Consider the following 22,124-nt stretch of genomic DNA (forward strand, 5'->3'; position numbering starts at 1 on the left):
TGACAACAAATAATAGTGGATATTATATAGCAGTGTCCCTTATTGTCCACACTTTAATTATTCTAATCCTACTTGGAAGATTTCCCTTACTTTAAAGTGGATATAAACCCTCATATACCCAGTAAAATGAACAGCCTCAGATGATACACAGAGATGAAGCTAATCTCCCTACATATGTTTTGCATGTATGTCTGTTGTCTTCAGTTTTCTATATTCTTTAGGAAGTGCATATATTGTGTTAGAAATGTTTCTTTCAGTTTTCAGCAGTGGAAGGGGAGTCTGGGCATTCACTGTGTGAGCTGTTAGGAGGAATGGCACGCTCCCCCCTTCTCATAGGCAATGGAATGAAGAAACTTGCAGATCTGTGCTGTGAATAGACAAGCTCTCTGCTAATCTATCTCTATGCACCCACCCCAACACAAATTTCCAGCTGCTTTTATCTCCTGTGTCCGAGAACTTGTCAGAAGTTATCATGCTGATAACAGAGGAACGGAGCAGAAGAAGGACATGGGGCTTAGGGCTTTTGAGAGAGATAAGTAAACACTACATACAGTATATATATATATGTGCCCAGGTCAGCTTTCATGAATGGGGTTTACATCCATGTCAAGTTTACATCATTGAGTGTCAGACAGAACAAGAAGCAAAGAAAGATCTAAATTTTTGTCTATTTAATGGTTATTCAACAAAAAGGGAAGTTAGGGGAAACCCCTCAACAGGGACACGGGCAGCAATCAAAAGACAATTGAGATAGGTTCTTACTTTTCTGCTTTCAATCCACAATTCCCAATTTCCCCACTCAAAAAAAAAAATCTTATTGTCCATACAACGTGGAAAAATATGAAAAAAAATATATAAAAATGTACTCCTGTTATTAAATAGTTTATATGTATTAAAAAAAAAAAAACTTAATTAAAATGGTTAATAAAACAAAAGGTCTGGCTAGAATCTGGGCTTTAAGGTATACTGACAATTTTGAAGATGGAAACAGGTATACTCACACCCAAGAGGAAGCAATTGTTTTGTGCAAAAAAATATTTTGCATCATACTGTAAATATACCTTTACAATATGGATCAGCAAACTGGACAAAACTCAGTTGTGGGAAGTTCAGTGAACTCAAGTTTGCGAAACTCAAAGCACCAAACTAAATAGAAGTAAATAGAAGGTGAATATTATATTTTTCCAGCTTTTTTCAAGGCTAAAACCTGGTACACACATTAATTTGTTTATTTTATTTTTTCGTTTAACCCTGCTGGCTGAACAGAAAAAAAAAGATTGATGTACTAACTAAGCAATGTTTTTTTTTTTATCCAGAAAAAAGTTTTATTTAGTGTTCCAAATATATTCAAAACCATGCCCTTTTCCCATTAGTATAATCACCATCACCAAATATCATGCATCTCTGATGCATCTATGATCATTTTCTATGGCAGTTCGACTCGCCCCCTCAAACCAATGATAGTCCAGATTGAGCAGTACCTTTAGCCCATATTGAGTCTCAAAAGTCTATCCATGGCTAGGTCCTCCGGAGCAAGTCCCAGGGTCCCCAGCCATGGTTCCCATAGTTTTTCAATTTTTTTAGAGCATCCTCTATGCTGTTATATGACTTTTTCCATTCTTAGTGTATTGCCTAGTGCAATAGTCCATTTCTTAACCGAGGGGGGTGAATCAGACTTCCAATGTAGCATTATCAATTTGTGAGCCATAAAGAGAGGGCCTCTCTGACATGAGGTTCCTACTCCAGTTCGTCTAGCAAATTCAGAATGCAACTCCTAGGGTCCAATGGGACTGACACCTGGAACACTGTGTTCAAAGTGTCTATCACCCACCTACAATACACATGCAGTATGGGGCAACACCAGAGCATGTGTCCCCATGGTCCCTTTTACATCTAGTACACATGGATATGGGTAGCAGTCCCATGCTATACACTCTGTGAGGCATATAGTATACTCTCAATAAAGTATATAGTTTGTGTTATGTTTAGAGAGCATATGGCCACTGACTGTAGGGCTTCCTCCCACTGATATTCGTCCAGGGGTCCTACATCCAATTCCCATTTTATTTTAACTGTCAAGGGGTGTTTAGTGAGGGACTTATTCAGTAGTGTTCCATAACTCTGGGAAAATGAATCCTTTAGAGGTCTCTGCTGTCTTAAAGCGGGAGTCCGCCGGGACTCCGCGTTTTTTTTTTTTTTAAAAGCCAGCAGCTACAAATACTGCAGCTGCTGACTTTTAAAATAGTGACACTTACCTGTCCAGCGCGCCCGCGATGTCGGCACCCGAAGCCGATCTCTAGATCGTCTGTAAGGTGCTGCCGCTGCCATCTTGGGTATGGTAATCAGGAAATGGAGCCTTTCGGATTCATTTCCCGGTTCCCTACTGCGCATGCGCGAATCGCGCTGCGCAATAAGGACGGTCCCCGCTGCCTCTGGGATCTGTGTGTTTCCCAGCAGGCAGCGGGGCACTTGCGGAAAGGGGCGGGCACTTGCGGAAAGGGGCGTAATCTACGCCCCTTTCGGCAGAGAGCTATCCCGGAAGTGGGTGCAGAATACCTGTACTGTACAGGTATCTGCACCCCCCTCCCCCCTGAAAGGTGCCAATTGTGGCGCCGGAGGGGGGGAGGGTTCCGATGAGCGGAGGTCCACTTTAGGGTGGACCTCCGCTTTAAGCTGAAAGAGGAGGGGTGTAGCGTGTAGACATGTGCAGAGTGAAATATTTCATTTCGGAATTTCGTTTTCGTCCGAAAAATGAATTTATTTCGTTACTCCCAAAATTCGTTTTTATTTATTTTGTTTTTCATTCAAAAATTGCCTTCGTCCGACAAATCCACATGAATTACGGTCGAATCTGTCTTTGAAGGCTTATGGTGTCTGTCGAATGTATAAAGAAGATTCGACGGACTTGCTAAACTCTATATAGCATACTTTGTGTGAACTTTAGAACCCTATTAAAGTCGTTTATGTCGGATCTTTCGTTTTCAGATTCTGCACTTGTCAAAACGAAAACGAAAATACATGAAATTCGGACGAAAACGAATGCACATGTCTAGTAGCGTCCACATGCCACTCAGAGGCCCTTGATTGGGCTTTGAAAGCATGGCAGAGTTTCATATAATAAAAGTTTATATGCGCTGGTAACATATATGTCTCCCTCAGAGTTTCAAATGGCAGTAATTTACCATTGCTGGTAATTTGTGTTAAGTAGAGAACACCACACCTTTTCCACCTCTCCGCATGCTGCAGTTTGGCTAACTCGGAATAGGAATCATTTGCCAAAATGGGGCTGAACTCACTACCCGTCGCCCCTGCAGATATTTGTTTTTTTTCTATATCTTCTGTATTAAGCTATATGTAGGGAAGCTTTTTTGAGGTTTTCCGAAAGCTAATGCCTCAAGAGCAGTTGGAATGGATTTTCCACCCACCGTATGGACCATAATGTTTTCTGAGGTGCCGGGGGTTCTGTCTACTGGGTCTCCCTCCAGGACCATGGTTCCTATCAAAATTTGCAGTTGCGACGCCAAATAATACAGCCCAGGGTTTGGCAGCGCAAGGCCGCTGCCGTCCTTGAGACGTTATAGGTGTTCTAACTTTATCCTAGGAGGTTGGTTCTTCCATATCAGCTCACGAAATATAGTGTTCACTATTCTGAAAGTCTTTAGTGGGATCACTACTGGGGAGTTGTGTAGCATGTATAGCAGTTGGGTTATGAGTATAATTTTTATTAGATTCACCTTGCCCGTAACCAGCATACATAAGACATTCCAAGTTTTGGCTCTTGAGCAAAACCTGGCCAATAGCAGGGAGATATTTAATTAGCTATATTCCCTGATTTGCAGTGTCATCTGTATCCCCAGGTATTTGAAGAAGGTGGCTATAGGGATATCTCCCACTCTCACTCCATGTTGTAAATGTACGTCATCTATTGGCATTAGGGTTGACTTAGTCCAGTTTATTTTTAGGCCTGAGAACTCCCCAAAATGGACCACTGTATCCATCGTCATGCTCAAGGATTGCTCTATATCTCCCAGCAGAGCCATTGTATTGTCAGCATAGAGCATCACCTTCTCCTGTCTGTCTCCATAGCAGAAGCCGGTGATATCCTTGTGCTCTCTAATCCGAGTTGCCAGTGGTTCTATTGCCAGGGAAAACAGCAGGGGGGACAAAGTGCACCCCTGCCGCGTGCCCCGGCCCAGCGCAATCGATAGCGACACTCTACCAGCCTCTCTAGTGACCATCTGGGAGCAGCGATATTAAAATCGCTTCAGTACCTCCCAGAGAAACGACCACTCCACACTGTCAAATGCGTTCATAGCATCTAATGACAAAAGAGCCCTCTTGCTCACATTATCATCTTGGGATTGCATATCGAGAAACCGTCTTCTGTTTATTACCGTTGATTTGTTAGGCATAAAACCCGCCTGGTCAGGGTGTACAATTGAAGTGATTACCTTATTTAGCCTGAGAGCTAATACTTTTGCCAGTATTTTTATATCTGACTGTAGTAGCGAAATCGGCCTATATGAGACCAGGTCCACTGGGTCTTTACCAGGTTTTAAGATTAACACAATTTGGGCCTTGGACATAGAGGAGGGTAGGACTTTTTTTTACCCTTGTAGCATTAAACACCTCTAACAACTTGGGTAGCAATATCTCTGAATACTGTTTGTAAATCTCCATTGGGATGCCATCCCCCCTGGGGCTTTACAATTGGGAAACCCCGCCACCGTTGTCTGTAACTCCTTCAAAGTTAATGGAGAGTCTAGAACCTCACTTTGAGAGTTTGAGAGGTTCGGGAACACGATCTCATCTAGATAGGCGGATAGTTCCCCGGAGCTGTACTCCGAGTTCTGGTGCTATAACGTTTCATAGAAGTCTGCCAGCATTTTTAATATTATATCTGGGGAATGTACAAGCCGCCCCCCAGCCATCCTTATAGTTCCAATAACTGGAGTTTTCTGCTCAGAGTTGGCAATTCTAGCCAAGAGTCGGCTCACCCTCTTCAAAAAAAGCGGTCTCAGAAAAGAACCTCTTTTCCGCCGAAGAGGCCAGTAAGTGCTCATACGTTCATTGAGCCAACTGCCAAGCCCCCTTAGCGGAGTCTGTGGGATCTTGGACGTATTTTACCTCCAGGGAGTGGACATTAATTTCAGTGCTTCTCTGAGGACCTCAGACTGTTTTTTAACTTTGGTAACTTCATTACTAAGTACACGTCTCAGATAAGTCTTAAACGTCTCCCATTCAGTACGGATTCTGAGTCAGGCTGGTGGGTAAAGAATTTCCAGATGCTCCCCTCTAGTTCCCCAGGGGACACAAATATCTCAAGCCAAAAGGAATTACTTTTCCAGGATGCCAGGCAGCTTATCATGTTTTATATCCACAAAATGGTGTCAGGGTCAGTCGCTGTCTGCATTCGCTCGGTGGTGGCGCAAGGCCTGTTCGTTATGATGCAACCAGGCTGCTGCATCCCTAGCAAAGAACTGCGTGTGCCCGTCTGCTGTCACACAATTTAGCTGGGTAGAGCATGGCATAAGGTAATTGGAGGGCCCTCAGGCATTTCTTCACATCTCCAAATTTTGCTCTACATGGCTGGACCTCAGCAGAGAAGTCTGGGTAGAATGACACTCTGACTCTGTTGAATTTAACATTTGCCCGCTCATGTGCATAGCGTAGTACTGCTTCTCTGTCCCAGTAATGTAGTAGTTTGGCCAGAATTGACCTGGGAGGGTCTCCCTGTGGAGGAGGCCTGCCCGGCACTCTATGGCCTCTTTCCATAGTAAAAAATGGGGAAAATGCATCCCTGCCAAAGATCTCAACTAGCCAATTTTCCACAAATGCAGTGGGGTCTTTACCCTCTGATTATATTGTTTCTGCGCAAACATTTTTCTGTGTCCTCTGCTCTGTTGTATGTGTTTTGAGCCATGCGGTGTGCTGCTCTGACTTCTCTTGCAAGTGGAGGTAGCTGGCCCTCTCTATCACACACTCTGCTCTCAACTGCTGTTGCTCTCTCTCTAACCTTTTGAAGGTCTTGTCTGAGAAGTGACACCTCTTCTCTTAGGCCCCCAAACTGATCCTTCATAACATTAACTGAAGCTGTGTACATATGAACGGCCTTCAGTATTTCAGCTAATGTGGGTTGCTCCAGAGTCTCTGATGTGTCCTCTGGAGGGGGGTTGGGGGTTGGGGATGAGCTGCTTCATCCATGGTATGCTGTCTGTGTCCTGTCCCCAATCAGCCTGTGTAAACAGGTCTGCCTCGTCCCCTCTATTTGTTGCCTCCATCGCTTCAGCAGCCTCAGGGCCCTGTAGTTTTTGGGCATAGTATAGCATGTCTCTGTACTGCTCCTTACCCTGTGACTTCTGAGCTTTTCTGCTGCTTCCCTCTCTGGATCTGTCGGCCTTTCACGGAGTGAGCTGTAACATGGCCGCTGTCGCTGCGGCTCCATCTTGGGAGTCCGGTCCCACCATCTCCAACGGGCCTCGCGGGTCTTCCCCCGTGTGCAGAGGGCCGGCGGTGGGTCTGGGAGGTGCTGGGTCTCGGTAGCCAGCTGGGGAGCTGAAGAGAGCGGGATCAGGGATGCCAGGGAACTAAGCAATATTAGTGCAGAGATTTCTCCTGCTGTGCCTTTGTGTTCTGACAGGGGGACTCCCCCAAACCCCCTTTCCCTGAGTGCTCACAGCCATTAGCTAGGTCTAATCGGATGCTGGTTTTCCACCATGTCCCTTCCACAAAAGCCAGTTCTGTTGAAAGGACAGCTGTACACATGGTCCCAATGTCAGCCAATTCCTGCTGCACTGGCAGGACTGTGTGTATCCAACTTAAACACTTGACAACTGGGCACTTAAACCCCCCTCGTGACCAGACCATTTTTCTCAGTTTCTGTGATAGAATTTTGCAAATTATTAATTTTTCTTCTTACATTTTGGCCACAATTTATACTGCTACATATCTTTGGTAAATAACCCAAATTAGTGGATATTATTTGGTCTGTGTGAAAGTTTGAGTCTAAAAGCTGTGGTGCAAATCAAAAAAAATGATCACATCTGATGTACTGGTGGGCCTATCTCATTTTGTGTGACCCTAACAAGCCAGGAAAGTACAAATAACCCCCAAATGACCCCTTTTTTGAAAGTAGACATTCCAAGGTATTTAGAAAGATGCATGGCAAGGTTTTTGATGTTGTCATTTTTTTCCCACAATTCTTTGCAAAATTAAGTTTTTTGTTTTGTTTTTTCCCCACAAAATTGTCATTGTAATAGGTTATTTCTCTCACATGGCATGTGTATACCACAAATGACACCCCAAAACACATTCTACTACTCCTGCTGAGTATTATGATACCACATGTGTGGGACTTTTTCACAACTTTTCAGAAGCCCAACATTCAGGGAGCACCATCACGTGTTCTAGGAGCATAAATTACACATCTAATGTGTTGACTACCTATTACACTTTTGAAGGCCCTGGAGCACCAGAACAATGACACATGACACTGACATAGCACTGATGACAGATGGCACTGATACGTGGCACTAATGACACGTGACACTGATGTGGCACTGATGACAGATGGCACTAATACGTGGCATTGATGACACGTGATACTGATGACAGATGGCACTAATATGTGGCACTGATACGTGGCACTGATGACAGATGGCACTTATACATGGCACTGATGACACGTGGCACTAATACGTGGCACTGATGGCAGATGAAATTAATACATGGCACTGATGACAGATGGCACTAATACGTGACACTGATGACAGATGGCACTAATACGTGGCACTGACAGGTGTAACTGATGAAACATGGTACTTATACGTGGCACTGGGGACAGGTGGCACTGGGGACAGATGGTACTGGGGACAGGTGGCACTGGGGACAGATGGCACTGACATGTACTGTGGGCATTTTATTTTCCTTTTTTTTTTTTCACTCACAAGCTGCAGCCGTTCGCTCTCCCTCCTCACACGCTGTCTCTGTGTGAGGAGGGAGAGCCAGTGATGAGAGATGATCTTATATGTTTATATATGAGATCATCTCTCATTGGACACTCAGATCAAGTGCTAAATGGCCGCTGTGATTGGCCATTTAGCTCAATCTGTGATTGGCTGTGTCCACGGGACACAGCCAACACAGAATTTCCCTGATGCACGCGGGGAAGTAAACAGGATGATGTCCAGGGACGCCCTCCTGGCAATTGGAGTCCGCACTGTAGCCAATAGTCCAATAGTCCACACATTGAGAGAGATGTAGTGGAAGAATAGTTTTGGTGGAAAACATTTTTTTTGTTTTTATTGGTTTGTTTTTATGCTCTCTACCAAATGTTACACTTCTATGCATAATTCTTAAACCTAGAACTGCCCCCCCCCACACACACACACACACACACACACAAATATCACTAGTAGCCCTCCATCTCATCATATAAGCAGGTGACAAATAGTGACACCTCTGAAAAGTGATCTGCGTTCAGATCACTTTTCAGAGCCATTTGACAGGTGTTGAGGAGACGATATGATGCCTCCTCGTCGCCTGTTTTAATCCCATAACCCCATTATTACCACATCATGTTCTTTGCATCATTTGTTTTTAGAGAAAATATAAATATTTTTCTGGTACAATTTGTTATAAATTAGACAGTTACATACATAGTTGGTAAGGTTGAATAAAGACACATACCAGTCCATGCAGTTGAACCTGAGTAAATTGCAAGTTAAAAAGGGAAGGAAACACAAAGCAATCTTGTCACAAGAGCATAACGTATGTGCCCTTTGTGCAAAATAAAAGTTTGTGAACACTCCCAGGACTCACTCTGGTTTATTTGCTGCTTTTTACATCTATAGGTAGGTATAAACAGATGAATTGTAAGCCTCTTTGTCATTGTGTCTCTTTCATTTTTATTTTATAAAACAGTTAAATTATTTAGACATTGCAATGTACAAAAAAAATCATATAACCAGGGGCATTGCTAAGATTGTGACAAACCCAGGGCACTCTAATGCCCTGTACACACGGTCGGACTTTCGACGGAAAATGTGCGATCAGATCTTGTTGTCGGAAAATCTGATCGTGTGTGGGTTCCATCTGACTTTTTCCGTTGGAATTTCTGACACACAAAATTTAAGAGCAGGATCTAAAATTTTCCGACAACAAAATCCGATCGTTTAAATTCCAATTGTGTATTTAGAACATTTTTTTTCAAATTTGTCGGTCTTTATAGTGATCAAATACCCCCAAAAGAAAGTTATTTTTGTGGGGAAAAAAGGACGTGAATTTTGTTTGGGCACATCGTCGCACGACCGCGCAATTGTCAGGTAAAATGACGCAGCCATATCACAAAAAATGGGTTGGTCATTAAGGAGGCTAATCCTTCCGGGGCTGTAATTTGTGTCTGTAATTTATGCTCCTAGAATGCCTGGAGGTACTACTTGGATGTTGGGCCTCTGTATGTGGCCAGGATGTGTAAAAGTCTCACATGTGGTATTGCCATACTCAGGAGGAGTAGCAGAATGTATTTTGGGGGTTATTTTTTTCTATGTACATGCTATGTGTTGAAAATATCTTATAAATGGACAACTTTGTGTAAATAAAAATGCGTTTTCATTTTTTTTTTCATAATTTCCAAAAACTTCTGGAAAAAATTAATTGTTCAAAAGAGTCATTATGCCTCATAGATTATAGGTTGCAGTGTTTGCTTTCCAAAATGAGGTCATTTCTGGGCGTTTCCATTGTTCTGGTGCTCCAGGGCCTTCAAAAGTGTAATAATTGGTTGAGAAATTAGTAATTTATGCTCCTTGAATGCCTGAAGGTGTTACTTCAATGTTGGGCCTTTGTATGTGGCCAGGCTGTGTAAAGTCTCACACATGTGGTATCGCCATACTCAGGAGGAGTAGCAGAATGTATTTTGGGGTGTAATTGCAAGTATGCATGTGCTCTGTGAGAGAAATAACTTGTTAATGTGACAATTTTGTGTAAAAGAATTGTGGGAAAAAATTACAACTTCAAAAATCTCACCATGCCTCTAAATACCTTGGATCGTCTACTTTCCCTTCCGAAAAAGGGGTCATGGGGGGTGTTATTTGTACTGTCCTGGTTTGTTAGTATCTCATGAAATGATATAGGTACATCAGGTGTGATCAACTCTTTACGTCTAGAGGAAAAGAGATTTCATCTTCAAGTACGGAAAGGTTTCTTCACAGTTAGAGCTGTGAAAATGTGGAATAGACTCCCGCCAGAGGTGGTTCTGGCCAGCTCAGTAGATTGCTTTAAGAAAGGCCTGGATACTTTCCTGAATGTACATAATATAACTGGGTACTAACATAGGTAAAGTTGATCCAGGGAAAACCCGATTGCCTCTTGGGGGATCAGGAAGGAATTTTTTTCCCCCTGCCATAGCAAATTGGAGCATGCTCTGCTGGGGGTTTTTTTTCGCCTTCCTCTGGATCAATTGTGGGCATAAAATTGGGTATTTGGATTGTACGATTATTTTTTTATTTTATTTATTTGTTTTTAAGGGCCGGTTCACACAGCGAGGCGATGCGAGGCGACACGGCTCACCTCGCCTCGCTCCCGCAAGTCGCCCCCGTTCTGTACAATGGAACCGTTCTGAGAGTAGCGACTCGAGTCGCTCCGACTCAGAAAAAAGGTTCCTGTACTACTTCGGGGCGACTTCGGGGGCGACTTGCATTGACTTCTATACAGAAGTCCTCTGCAAGTCGCCGCTGAGGTCCCCGCAGGTCGCGGCGAGGCAAGTCGGAGACGCCTCGCCGCGCCTCGCTGTGTGAACCGGCCCTTAGGTTGAACTGGATGGACTTGTGTCTTTTTTCAACCTGACTAACTATGTAACTATGTAACTATGTAATTTTCAATGATTTGCACCATAGCTTGTAGATTCTATAACTTTCACAGAGACTAAATAATATGCACTAATTTGGGTTATTTTTTACCAAAGATATGCAGCAGTATAAATTTTGGCTCAAATTTATGAAGAAAAATTACTTATTTGTAAAATTTGAGAATAGAAATAAAAAAAAAAGTGTTGTTTTTTTCCCAAAAAATTTCTTCTCTTATATTGCAAAAAATAAAAAACCCAGCGGTGATTAAATACCACCAAAAGCAAGCTCTATTTGTGAGAAAAAAAATGATAAAAACTTTGTTTGGGTACAGTGTAGCATGTCATTCAAAGTGCTGAAAATTGTTCTGGGAAGGAAGGGTGTATAAGTGTATAATTATTGAAGTGGTTAAAATAGCAATCCCTGCGCTTCAGGCAAATTACTTTATTTAGGCTGAGATGATCTCACCAGTCTGCTGCTCCTCCTCTGCAACAATAATCAGACCACACAATTGTAGCGTGTTAGAAAGTCAAGGTGAGAAGATGCAACAGGGAGGGGATCTGTTTCAGACATTTGTGAATTCAGTGCTATGATTTAAATGACTCGGACCTTGAGGCAGCATCTTAGTCCAGAAAGTAAATGCTGACCCTGGGCATTGCCTGAACAAAGATGGTACTGTCCAGTGGCGGTAGGTTCTCAATATTTGGGGGGAGGGGGCGGCAAACAAACCCCTGCCACCCCCCACATGGGAGACAGACAGGAAGGCAGCCTTACTTTTAGGAGATGACAAGGATCGAGGATGAGGGGTAGGGCTGCTCTCCTCGCTCCAGCCGAGGGAAGAGTTGGGGCTTCTCCTCCTGGCCAAAAAGACATTGTTTCTCCTCCTCGCAAAACAGGAAGTGTTAGGAGTCCTAAGACCCCCTGGCCAGTTGGGTCTCAGGACCTGCTTCTTGGTTGACTGGGAGGAGAATCAATAAGGCAATAGGGAATATTAATTTGTGCTCTGCGCCTCAAGCCCACCCTTTTCTGAAGCCAATTAAAGCCTCTGGCTCTAATCATGTGCATCCAAAAAAAAATTTAAATCCATGTGTATGACACCTTGCATGGAGATTATGAGCTGGGCGCATGAATTAGGGGGTGGCGTCCCTGCACCCTGCATGAACCGGCCGCCATTGGTACCATCCCTGCTGATGATAGAAAAGCTAAATATTTTGTTAGGGGGTAAGGGTAGGATATTGTGATTTCTGTAAGGTATTACATTCCTTTAAGAGTTGCACTTCCAAATCAATTACAATGTATGCACCTTCCATTAAAATTATCTGATGCTAGATCCAATAAGTGCAATTATTTTGGAAGACATTTTGAGGGCTCATGTTAATGGATAGGGTACTACTATAGTATGAGTACTATGGCAGAGATGTCATTTCTGAATTTAACACAACTGTGATTTTTGTTCTAGCAGCATAAGTAGTTTGCTAATTGTGATTGATTTCTATATCCAGAAAAGTATAGGGTTGATTTGTAGCCTAGTTTGATGGTAATTCAGTTAATTTCCAGCAGAGGGAAACATTGTTCACATAAAACAAAGTTCAAGAAAGAAGCAGTAACTGCAGTTTGGTTAAAGTATATTTCCACTTTTGCAGTTAAATTTGAGATCCTGTATGTTTGTATCTTTGGAGCAGGTTTATGCACATGACTCAAAAGGGTGTCCGAAGTTGCACAGAATAGCTTGCAAAGTGTAATTAGAGGAAGATGCAAGGACAGTTGTGTGTTATTTATTTTTACATTTTTTAAGTGCATTAACCTATAATGTACTATCCAAGCCTTGAGATCCTCAACCCTTTGTTAGGACAGAGAGTGGGCACATCTAGCTTACAAAAGATAATGAGGAACTTCCAGCACAGTACACATGGGGTTGATAATAGTATATAAAACTCACCAGAATCCATTACACAGAAAGTGAATGCTAAGTAGGATTTTAACCAAGTAAAAAGGTAAGCATTCATTTTATTAATTCATTTTTTTAAGTTATGCTATGTGAATGGGAACAAGTAAAACATATAAAGCAGTTATTCCAAATCGACTGAAAAAGTTGATGAATAGTACACTTTAAGTTACCAATCTCAGTGTACGAAGAGTAAAAAAAAGACCATTCTTTTTAATATATGAGATTGGAGTTTACTAAAGCTATATCACAAACTGCTGATTTATGACCATTTGTTATAGACTACTTGATATATATACATATATACAGTATCTCACGTTAGTACACCTCTCCAATTTTTGTAAATATTTTATAATATCTTCTCATGTGACAACACTGAAGAAATGATGCTTTGCTACAATGTAAAGTAGTGAGTGTACAGCTTGTATAACAGTGTCAATTTGCTGTCCCCTCAAAATAACTCAACAGACAGCCATTAATGTCTGAACTGCTGGCAACAAAAGTGAGTACACCCCTAAGTGAAAATGTCCAAATTGGGCCCAAAGTGTCAATATTTTGTGTGGCCACCATTATTTTCCAGCACTGCCTTAACCCTCTTGGGCATGAATTTCACCAGAGCTTCACAGGTCGCCACTGGAGTCCTCTTCCACTCTCCATGACAACATCACGGAGCTGGTGGATGTTGGAGACCTTGCGCTCCTCCGCCTTATGTTTGAGGATGCCCCACAGATGTTCAATAGGGGTTAGGTCTGGAGACATGCTTGGCCAGTCCATCACCTTTACCCTCATCTTCTTTGGCAAGGCAGTGGTCGTGGAGGTGTGTTTGGGGTCATTATTATGTTGGAATACTGCCCTGCGGCCCAGTCTCCGAAGGGAGGGGATCATGCTCTGCTTCAGTAAGTCACAATACACGTTGGCATTCATGGTTCCGTCAATGAACTGTAGCTCCTCAGTGCCGGCAGCACTCATGCAGCCCCAGACCATGACACTCCCACCACCATGCTTGACTGTAGGCAAGACACACTTGTCTTTGTACTCCTCACCTGGTTGCCGCCACACACACTTGACACCATCTGAACCAAATGTGTTTATCTTGGTCTCATCCGAACACAGGACATGGTTCCAGTAATCCATTTCCTTATGCCGCGTACACACGGGCGGACTGTATGGCGTACTTAGTCAGTCGAAACACATTTCAGCGGACAGTCCGCTCGTGTGTGGGCTTCAGCGGACTTTTTCAGCGTGCAGTCTGGCGTACTAAGTATTTCGGATTTTTCGAAATTCTGTCCGTCGTACTTTGGTTTCAGCGGACAATCCGCTCATCAGTAGGCTAGTTCGACGGACTAAGAATGGCGCATGCCCAGAAAGGATTTACACGGCGGAAGGGTGCTTTGCTGTGTATTGGACTTCCTATTTCTAGTCCCGTCGTACGTGCTGTACACGTCATTGCGCAAGCTTTCGACGGACTGTTTGGGTATCCGTGTATGGTCAAGTCCGTTCAGTCGAAAGTATGACGGACTGTCCGTCGGATTGTATGACGGACTAAGTACGCCATACAGTCCGCTCGTGTGTACGCGGCATTAGTCTGTTTGTCTTCAGCAAACTGTTTGTGGGCTTTCTTGTGCATCATCTTTAGAAGGGGCTTCCTTCTGAAATGACAGCCATACAGACCAATTTGGTGACCCCTCCCCCCACCCCTTCAACCTCTGCAGCAGCACTCATACGTCTATTTCCCAAAGACAACCTCTGGATATGACGCTGAGCACATGAACTCAACTTCTTGACCATGACGAGGCCTGTTCTGAAAGGAACCTGTCCTGTTAAACCGCTATTTGATCTTGGCCACCGTGCTGCAGCTCAGTTTCAGGGTCTTGGCATTCATCTTTTAGCCTAGGTCATCTTTATGTAGAGCAACAATTCATTTTTCAGATCCTCTGAGATTTTTTTGCCATGAGGTGCCATGTTGAACTTGAAGATATATCAGGCACGTGGTCTTTTTTGAAGATTTATTTAGGGGTAACACCAAAGAAAGACACAAGACACAGTCCTTCAATAGAGGGTTAGAGAATAAGGGGGAGTTCAGGCACCTAGTAATTGTGTGTTAGAGGTATCAGTCAGATCCAGAGGACAAACCGCTCAACAGACTGGATCCAGCAGTAACTGGATAGGCCCCTCTCACTTGACCCAGCAGCTGATGATATCCCAAACAAAGTCTCTGCCACAGACTTATCAATGAAACTTAGTGGTTCTCGAGAGTAGATGAACAACAAAGTCTCTGCCACAGACTTGTTAATTGAACTTAGAGATTCTTGAGAGTTTTTAGAAAGAACTACCACACAGTACCAGATTCTTTCAGAAAACCCAGCGATACTGTAAGGATATTGATCCGGGGTGCGTCCTCAAACTGAGTTTCCAGGCTCCTCCAGAGACACCAACCTTGCACTCAGTCCTCCACTGGAAAAGTCCTCCCCTGGATCCTTCAGCTTTCCTCGGCTTCTCCCCGCAGGCGGGACAGCACAGGACCAACCCTGGATCAGTAGGCCCCAAAACATTCCTGGGCCTACACTCTCAGTTTCAGAGCCTTGGGCCAGGAGGACCCTGGGGTTGGGAACACGGACCCCAGAAAACAACGAACGCATAGAAAAATGGCGTTGGTACCTTAAATACCCTCTCCCAGAATATACAGCAAGGAAACCACACCCACTGAACCATTTCTGAGCAAGAGGCAGTATTGAATACATCCGGCCTGCTGCTGTTCCACACCCACCGACTGTGACAGTGACACCTACGGTCAGGTAGGTATCAGTACAACCCAGCTGAACTGGTACAGAAACCAGAACTTTAGAGAAATTAGTCTGAGCCAAACTACAGCTTCAGATAATTAAATTTAAGAAAAAAACAATAACGTCTGCTGATCAGGAGCAGGGTGCTACATATATTAAATATAAAATATCAAATATACCATATGATATAATAAAATATTCACAAAAATGTGAGGGTTGTACTGACTTTTGTGAGATACTGTATATATCATTAAGAGGAAAATCCATTTCAGTAATGCTGGCATCCTCCCTCACCAGTGCGACCATCTTAGAAAATTCAGGGCAGCACATGTGTAGATGTGCTGCCCTGAATAAAGCTACAACATCTTTGTGCATGTGCAGTGAAGGTCTGCTGAAGGTCTCTGCTGGGTCCCAAAGACGAGGCAAAGCCCTTCAGCATGCCTATGCATGTGTGGAACCCGATAGCATGCATGCACCGTGAGGCACGAGCAGCGCAAAGTCATTCTCCACTAGGAGAATATAGGAAAAAGTCAAAAACACATAAAAAGAAATATAATATATATTATCAATTTGTGCCATTGCTGAGCCTATCATCTACTAGGACCCCCAGGTCCTATTCCATCCTAGATTCCCCCAGAGGTTCTCCCCCTAGTGTATAGATTACATTCATATTTTTGCCACTCAAATGCATTATTTTACATTTTCCTACATTAACCTCCTCGCGCCCGCCCTATGGCCGAATGACGGCCGTAGAGCAGGCGCCTTCGTCCGGGTTGCCGTCCCTGGACGGCGTGATGTTTACTTCCGCAATGCGCGCCGCCGCGGGCGCGCATCGCGGAAGTTCTGTGTTCGCCGTGTCCCCCGGGGACAGGCAAACACAGATCGCTGTAAACGGCCAATCACAGCGGCCGTTTACAGCGTGATCGGCGTATCCAATGGGAGATGATCTCATATGTTTACATATGAGATCATCTCTCAGCGCCGCTCTCCTTCCTCGCACAGACAGTGCGAGAGGGGAGAGATGAACGGCTGCAGCGGCAGCCGTTCTGCCTGTGAAAGAAAAAAAAAGTAAAAAAATAAAATAAAGTGCCATCCTCCCCTAGCAGTGCCATCCTCCCCTAGCAGTGCCATCCACCCCCAGCAGTGCCATCTGCCCCAGTGCCATCCGCCCCAGTGCCATCCACCCCAGTGCCACCTGCCCCCAGTGCCATCCACCCCAGTGCTACCTGCCCCCAGTGCCATCCACCCCAGTGCTACCTGCCCCCAGTGCCACCCACCCCAGTGCTACCTGCCCCCAGTGCCATCCACCCCAGTGCTACCTGCCCCCAGTGCCATCCACCCCAGTGCCACCTGCCCCCAGTGCCACCTGCCCCCAGTGCCACGTGTCGTCAGTGCCACGTGTCGTCAGTGCCACGTGTCGTCAGTGCCACGTGTCGTCAGTGCCACATAGTGCCATCTGTCATCAGTGCCATGTATCAGTGCCATTTGTCATCAGTGCCACCTGTCAGTGTCACGTGCCATCTGTTGTCAGTGTCACATGTCATCAATGCCACTTATCAGTGCCATCTGTCATCAGTGTCACGCGTCATTGGTGCCACGTATTAGTGCCATCTGTCACCGGTGGCACGTATTAGTGCCACGTATTAGTGCCACGTGTCATCAGTGCCACGTATTAGTGCCACGTGCCATCAGTGCCACGTATTAGTGCCACGTGTCATCAGTGCCACGTATTAGTGCCACGTGTCATCAGTGCCACATATTAGTGTCATCTGTCATCAGTGCCACATATTAGTGCCATCTGTCATCAGTGCCACGTGTCATCAGTGCCACGTATAAGTGTCATCATTGCCACGTATCAGTGCCATCTGTCATCAGTGTCACGTGTCATTGTCCTGGTATTTCAAAAGTGTAATAAATAGTCAACAAGTTAGATGTGTAATTTATGCTTCTAGAACACGTGATGGCGCTCCCTGCATGTTGGGCCTCTCTATGTGGCCAGGCTGTGAAAAAGTCCCACACATGTGGTATTGTAATATTCAGGAGGAGTAGCAGAATTTTTTGGGGGGTGTCATTTGTGGTATACACATGCCACGTGAGAGAAATAACCTATTACAATGACAATTTTGTGGAGAGAAATAAAAAAAATGAAAAATCTTCATTTTGCAAAGAATTGTGGGAAAAAAATGACAACATCAAAAAGCTCACCATGCCTCTTACTAAATACCTTGGAATGTCTACTTTCCAAAAAGGGGTCATTTGGGGGGTATTTGTACTTTTCTGACTTGTTCGGGTCACAAGAAGCGAGATAGGCCACCAGTACATCAGATGTGATCAATTTTGTGCGATTCGCACCACAGCTTGTAGACGCTCTAACTTTCACAAAGACCAAATAATATCCACTAATTTGGGTTATTTTTACCAAAGATATGTAGCAGTATAAATTGTGACCAAAATTTATGAAGAAAAATTAATAATTTGCATAATTTTGTCACAGAAACAAAGAAATATGCGTTTTTTTTCAAAATTTTCGGTCTTTTTTCATTTATAGCGCAAAAAATAAAAACCCCAGAGGTGATCAAATACCACCAAAAGAAAGCTCTATTTGTGGGAAAAAAAGGACAAAAAATTCATTTGGGTACAGTGTTGCATGACTGAGTAATTGTCATTCAAAGTGTGAGAGCACCGAAAGCTGAAAATTGGTCTGGGCAGAATGGTGTTTAAGTGCCCAGTAAGCAAGTGGTTAAACCTCATTTACCACGTAGTTGCCCACCTCATTCATTTGTTCAGATCTTCTTGCAATGGCTTTTAACAAATGTTTTGTATGAAAAAATATACATGTTTTAAGCAATAAAATTATATTTTTTATATATTGTTATTTTTGTCTACGGTGCCTAAAAAGTCCATAGCCCCCTCTTGTTCTATTTCTCATGTTATATTAGGACGTGGCACAGGTTTTCCTTTCATGTATCCACAGTACCACTCTGTGTTTTAGGATACATTTATCATTTTCCAGCTTTAAAATGAGTCTCAGTTTTTTTGTTCTTACCTACTTCAAACCTGTTATACTTTCCTGCTCTGTGTAATGATTTTGCACAGAGCAGCCCAGATCCTCCTCTTCTCGATTCCCGCCACTGGCGCCTCTTACACAGTTACATAGTAGGTGAGGTTGAAAAAAAGACACAAGTCCATCAAATCCAACCTATGTGTGTGATTATATGTCAGTATTACATTGTATATCCCTGTATGTTGTGGTCATTCAGGTACTTTATCTAATAGTTTCTTGAAACTGTCAATGACCCTTGCTGAGACCCCCGCCTGTGGAAAGGGAATTCCACATCCTTGCTGCTCTTACAGTAAAGAACCCTCTATGTAGTTTAAGGTTAAATCTCTTTTCTTCTAATTTTAATGAGTGCCCATGAGTCTTGTTAAACTTCCTTTTGCGAAAAAGTTTTATGCCTATTGTGGGGTCACCAGTATGGTATTTGTATATTGAAATCCTATCCCCTCTAAAGCGTCTCTTCTCCAGGGAGAATAAGTTCAGGGCTCACAAACTTTCCTCATAACTAATATCCTCCAGACCCTTTATTAGCTTTGTTGGCCTTTGTACTCGCTCCATTTTCAGTATATCCTTCCTGAGGACTGGTGCACAGAACTGGACAGCATACTCCTGGTGCGGCCGGACCAGAGTCTTGTAGAGCGGGAGAATTATCCTTTTATCTCTGGAATTAATCTCCTTTTTAATGCATGCCAATATTCTGTTTGCTTTGTTAGCAGCAGCTTGGCATTGCATGACATTGCTGAGCCTATCGTCTATTAGGACCTCCAGGTTCTTTTCCATCCTAGATTCCCCCAGAGGTTCTCCCCCCAGTGTATAGATTGCATTCATAATTCTGCCACCCAAATGCATTATTTTAATTTTTTCTACATTAAACCTCATTTGCCATGTAGTTGCCCACCGCATTAATTGTTCAGATCTTTTTGCAAGGTTTCCTAGAGGCGATTCAGTTCGCATTGTGCGCTATATAAGTATTTCATTCATTCATTCCACATCCCGCGGAGAAGTTATTGCCCTGCTTAGCTTAGTATTGTCTGCAAATACAGAGATTGAACTGTTTACCCCATCCTCCAGGTCATTTATGAACAAATTAAATAGGATTTGTCCCAGCACAGAACCCTGGGGGACCCCACTACCCACTCCTAACCATTCCGAGTACTCCCCATTTATCACCACCCTCTGAACTTGCCCTTGTAGCCAGTTTTCAATCCATATACTCACCCTATGGTCTATGCCAAGGGACCTTATTTTGTACAGTAATGGTTTATGGGGAACTGTGTCAAACGCTTTTGCAAAATCCAGATACACCACATCTACGGGCCTTCATTTATCTTGATGGCAACTCACCTCCTCATAGAAAGTTAGTAGATTGCTTTGGCAAGAACCAAGGGCATTGCTAGGTGGGAAAAATACCAGGGGCTTCAACCCAAAGTTCAAGCCCGGGGGGGGGGGGGGACCACTTGTTTAAAGAAGTTCTTATGTAGTATCACAAGGGGAGGCTCGCTGTGTAGTCTTGATCCAGATAGCTGGCGGTGTGGGGTGCTGGTGCTGTCTTGCTAGATGTAAAAAGCTCAGAGTCAAGTTGGCAGTCGTCTTCCCGTTGGCTGTGACGTCACTGGATGTGGGGTACAGGGCCAGCAGGCGTGCATTCGGATCATGCGTGCTCCTTCTTCAGACTGATCACAGCCTGAAGAAGTAGCATGCATGCTCTGAACGCGACACGACTGCCAGCTTGACTCGAAGCCTTGAAAACTGCTGCAGCTAGCAAGACAGCAGCAGCACCCCACACTGCCGGCTATCTGGATCAGGTCTACACAGAGTCCCCGTGTGACTAGCCATTTTAACCCTTATCCTGTGAGTTAATTCTTATTTAAATTTTTTATCTTAATAAATTCATCATTAATCATTTTAATATATTGCACTCAGATGAGCGCCGCTGTTCTCCACATTATATATCTACAGAGCTGCTTCCTCTTCCACAGCTGACTGCACCTCTAGAGCGCTATATACATCTTTAACCCATTGAACTTTGTTCCTAACCCATTCAAGTCTTAACTGAACTTTCCAGGGTCCAAGCTACCCCCAACCACTGGATTTTGTTATCGTAATCACCTTTACCTATAGTTTTGTTTCACACCCATCTGTCTCTCTCCAAGCACCACTATATTCACCCCCTCTCTTCTCATTGACTCTGATAGGGACACTGATGTAAAGGAGCATGGCCAATCTAGGGTGGGCTGCGCCCTCTCTGGGCCATATTCCAGCTGCGCCCCCCCAAAAGCCAGCAGCCCTCCCTGTTTCCATCCCTGGAAATTCTGCCCGACCACTGGACTTCTCTTTAGGGCTGGTGTTCTGTCAGAATAATGAACCCGTCAGATTAGGTAGCGGAAGTGACGTTCCATCAGCTGCTCATGCATTCCACTGCTACCAGGTTTGCTAATCTGACAGAACACCTACAGTCAGAAGGTGGCAGCAGACATCTTACTACACCCAGCTACATCTTGAATTTATAAATAAATATAGTATATCGACATCTTTGATGTTGTTTGGATGTTACATTTTGAAAGCCTAAAGGTTTAGCGCTGAGCAATGTGTACCAACATGGCCTCTGCCACCTTCCTACTGCTGGCGTCCAGCTTCTTTCAAAATGGAACATCTAAATCAAATCACAGATGCCAATATAGTATATTTATTTATATATATGCTCACGTTATTGCTAAAATTACTCTGAAATTCAAGATGTAGCTGGGTGTAGTAAGATGTCCGCTACCACCTTCTGACTGCAGGGTTCTGTCAGATTAGCAAACCTGGTAGCTGGCGGAATGTCACTTCCGTTACCTAATCTGATGGGTTTCCTATTCTGACAGAACACTTCTAAAAGAAGACATAGGCACAGCAATATATTATTACCATCCCTGGCGGTATGATTAGTTCTGGTTTTAGGTGCTGAAAGCGATACAATTATTTTGCATGGAAATTTGCCGTTTTATATTGTAGTCCTGTAATTCTTAGGAATAACTCTCTTAAATCTGTTCAAACCAGAGTCTAGCAGACATCCCGGGTATGATAAAGTTTATAATATAATAAATAATAATAAAAATTGTTCAATAATGTAATCAAATCCAAAAACACTGAAATGTGCTCATTTTCAGAATTGTCGCTGTCATTAGATTTCGTGTTTGATGACGAATTTCCCCACAAATCGCTATCGCTCAATTCTGCAAGTGATTATAATTTATTATCGCTGTTTTCTAGTTGGTCTAAAATCACTTTTGACATAAAGGGACACTTTTTGGTTGCTATGGACAATCTCCAAATTCCAGGCAGAAAAAACAGTATTTATAATATAAAAGTGCATGCAGGGCACTGCACAGACCACTAGGGACAAAGGGGTGTGTAATTTTTTTATACAGTACTGTAATCTGTAAGAATACAGTACTGTGTGTGTTTTGTGTGTTTTTACTTTTTGGAATTTGGTGCAGATCTCCGCTCCCGTGCAC

The 22,124-nt window shown here is 43.6% G+C and overlaps 1 protein-coding gene across 5 annotated transcripts in view; it reads left to right on the forward strand.

The window, feature by feature from the left end:
• LOC143933945 (galactoside alpha-(1,2)-fucosyltransferase 2-like) overlaps positions 1-22,124 on the forward strand; it is a 299,455-nt gene that overhangs the window by 118,300 nt on the left and 159,031 nt on the right. The window lies entirely within an intron of this gene.

The sequence above is a fragment of the Lithobates pipiens genome, unplaced genomic scaffold, assembly GCF_037356315.1.
Source record: "Lithobates pipiens isolate NorthernLeopardFrog02 unplaced genomic scaffold, aLitPip1_a1.2 Scaffold_27, whole genome shotgun sequence".
Lineage (NCBI taxonomy): Eukaryota > Metazoa > Chordata > Amphibia > Anura > Ranidae > Lithobates > Lithobates pipiens.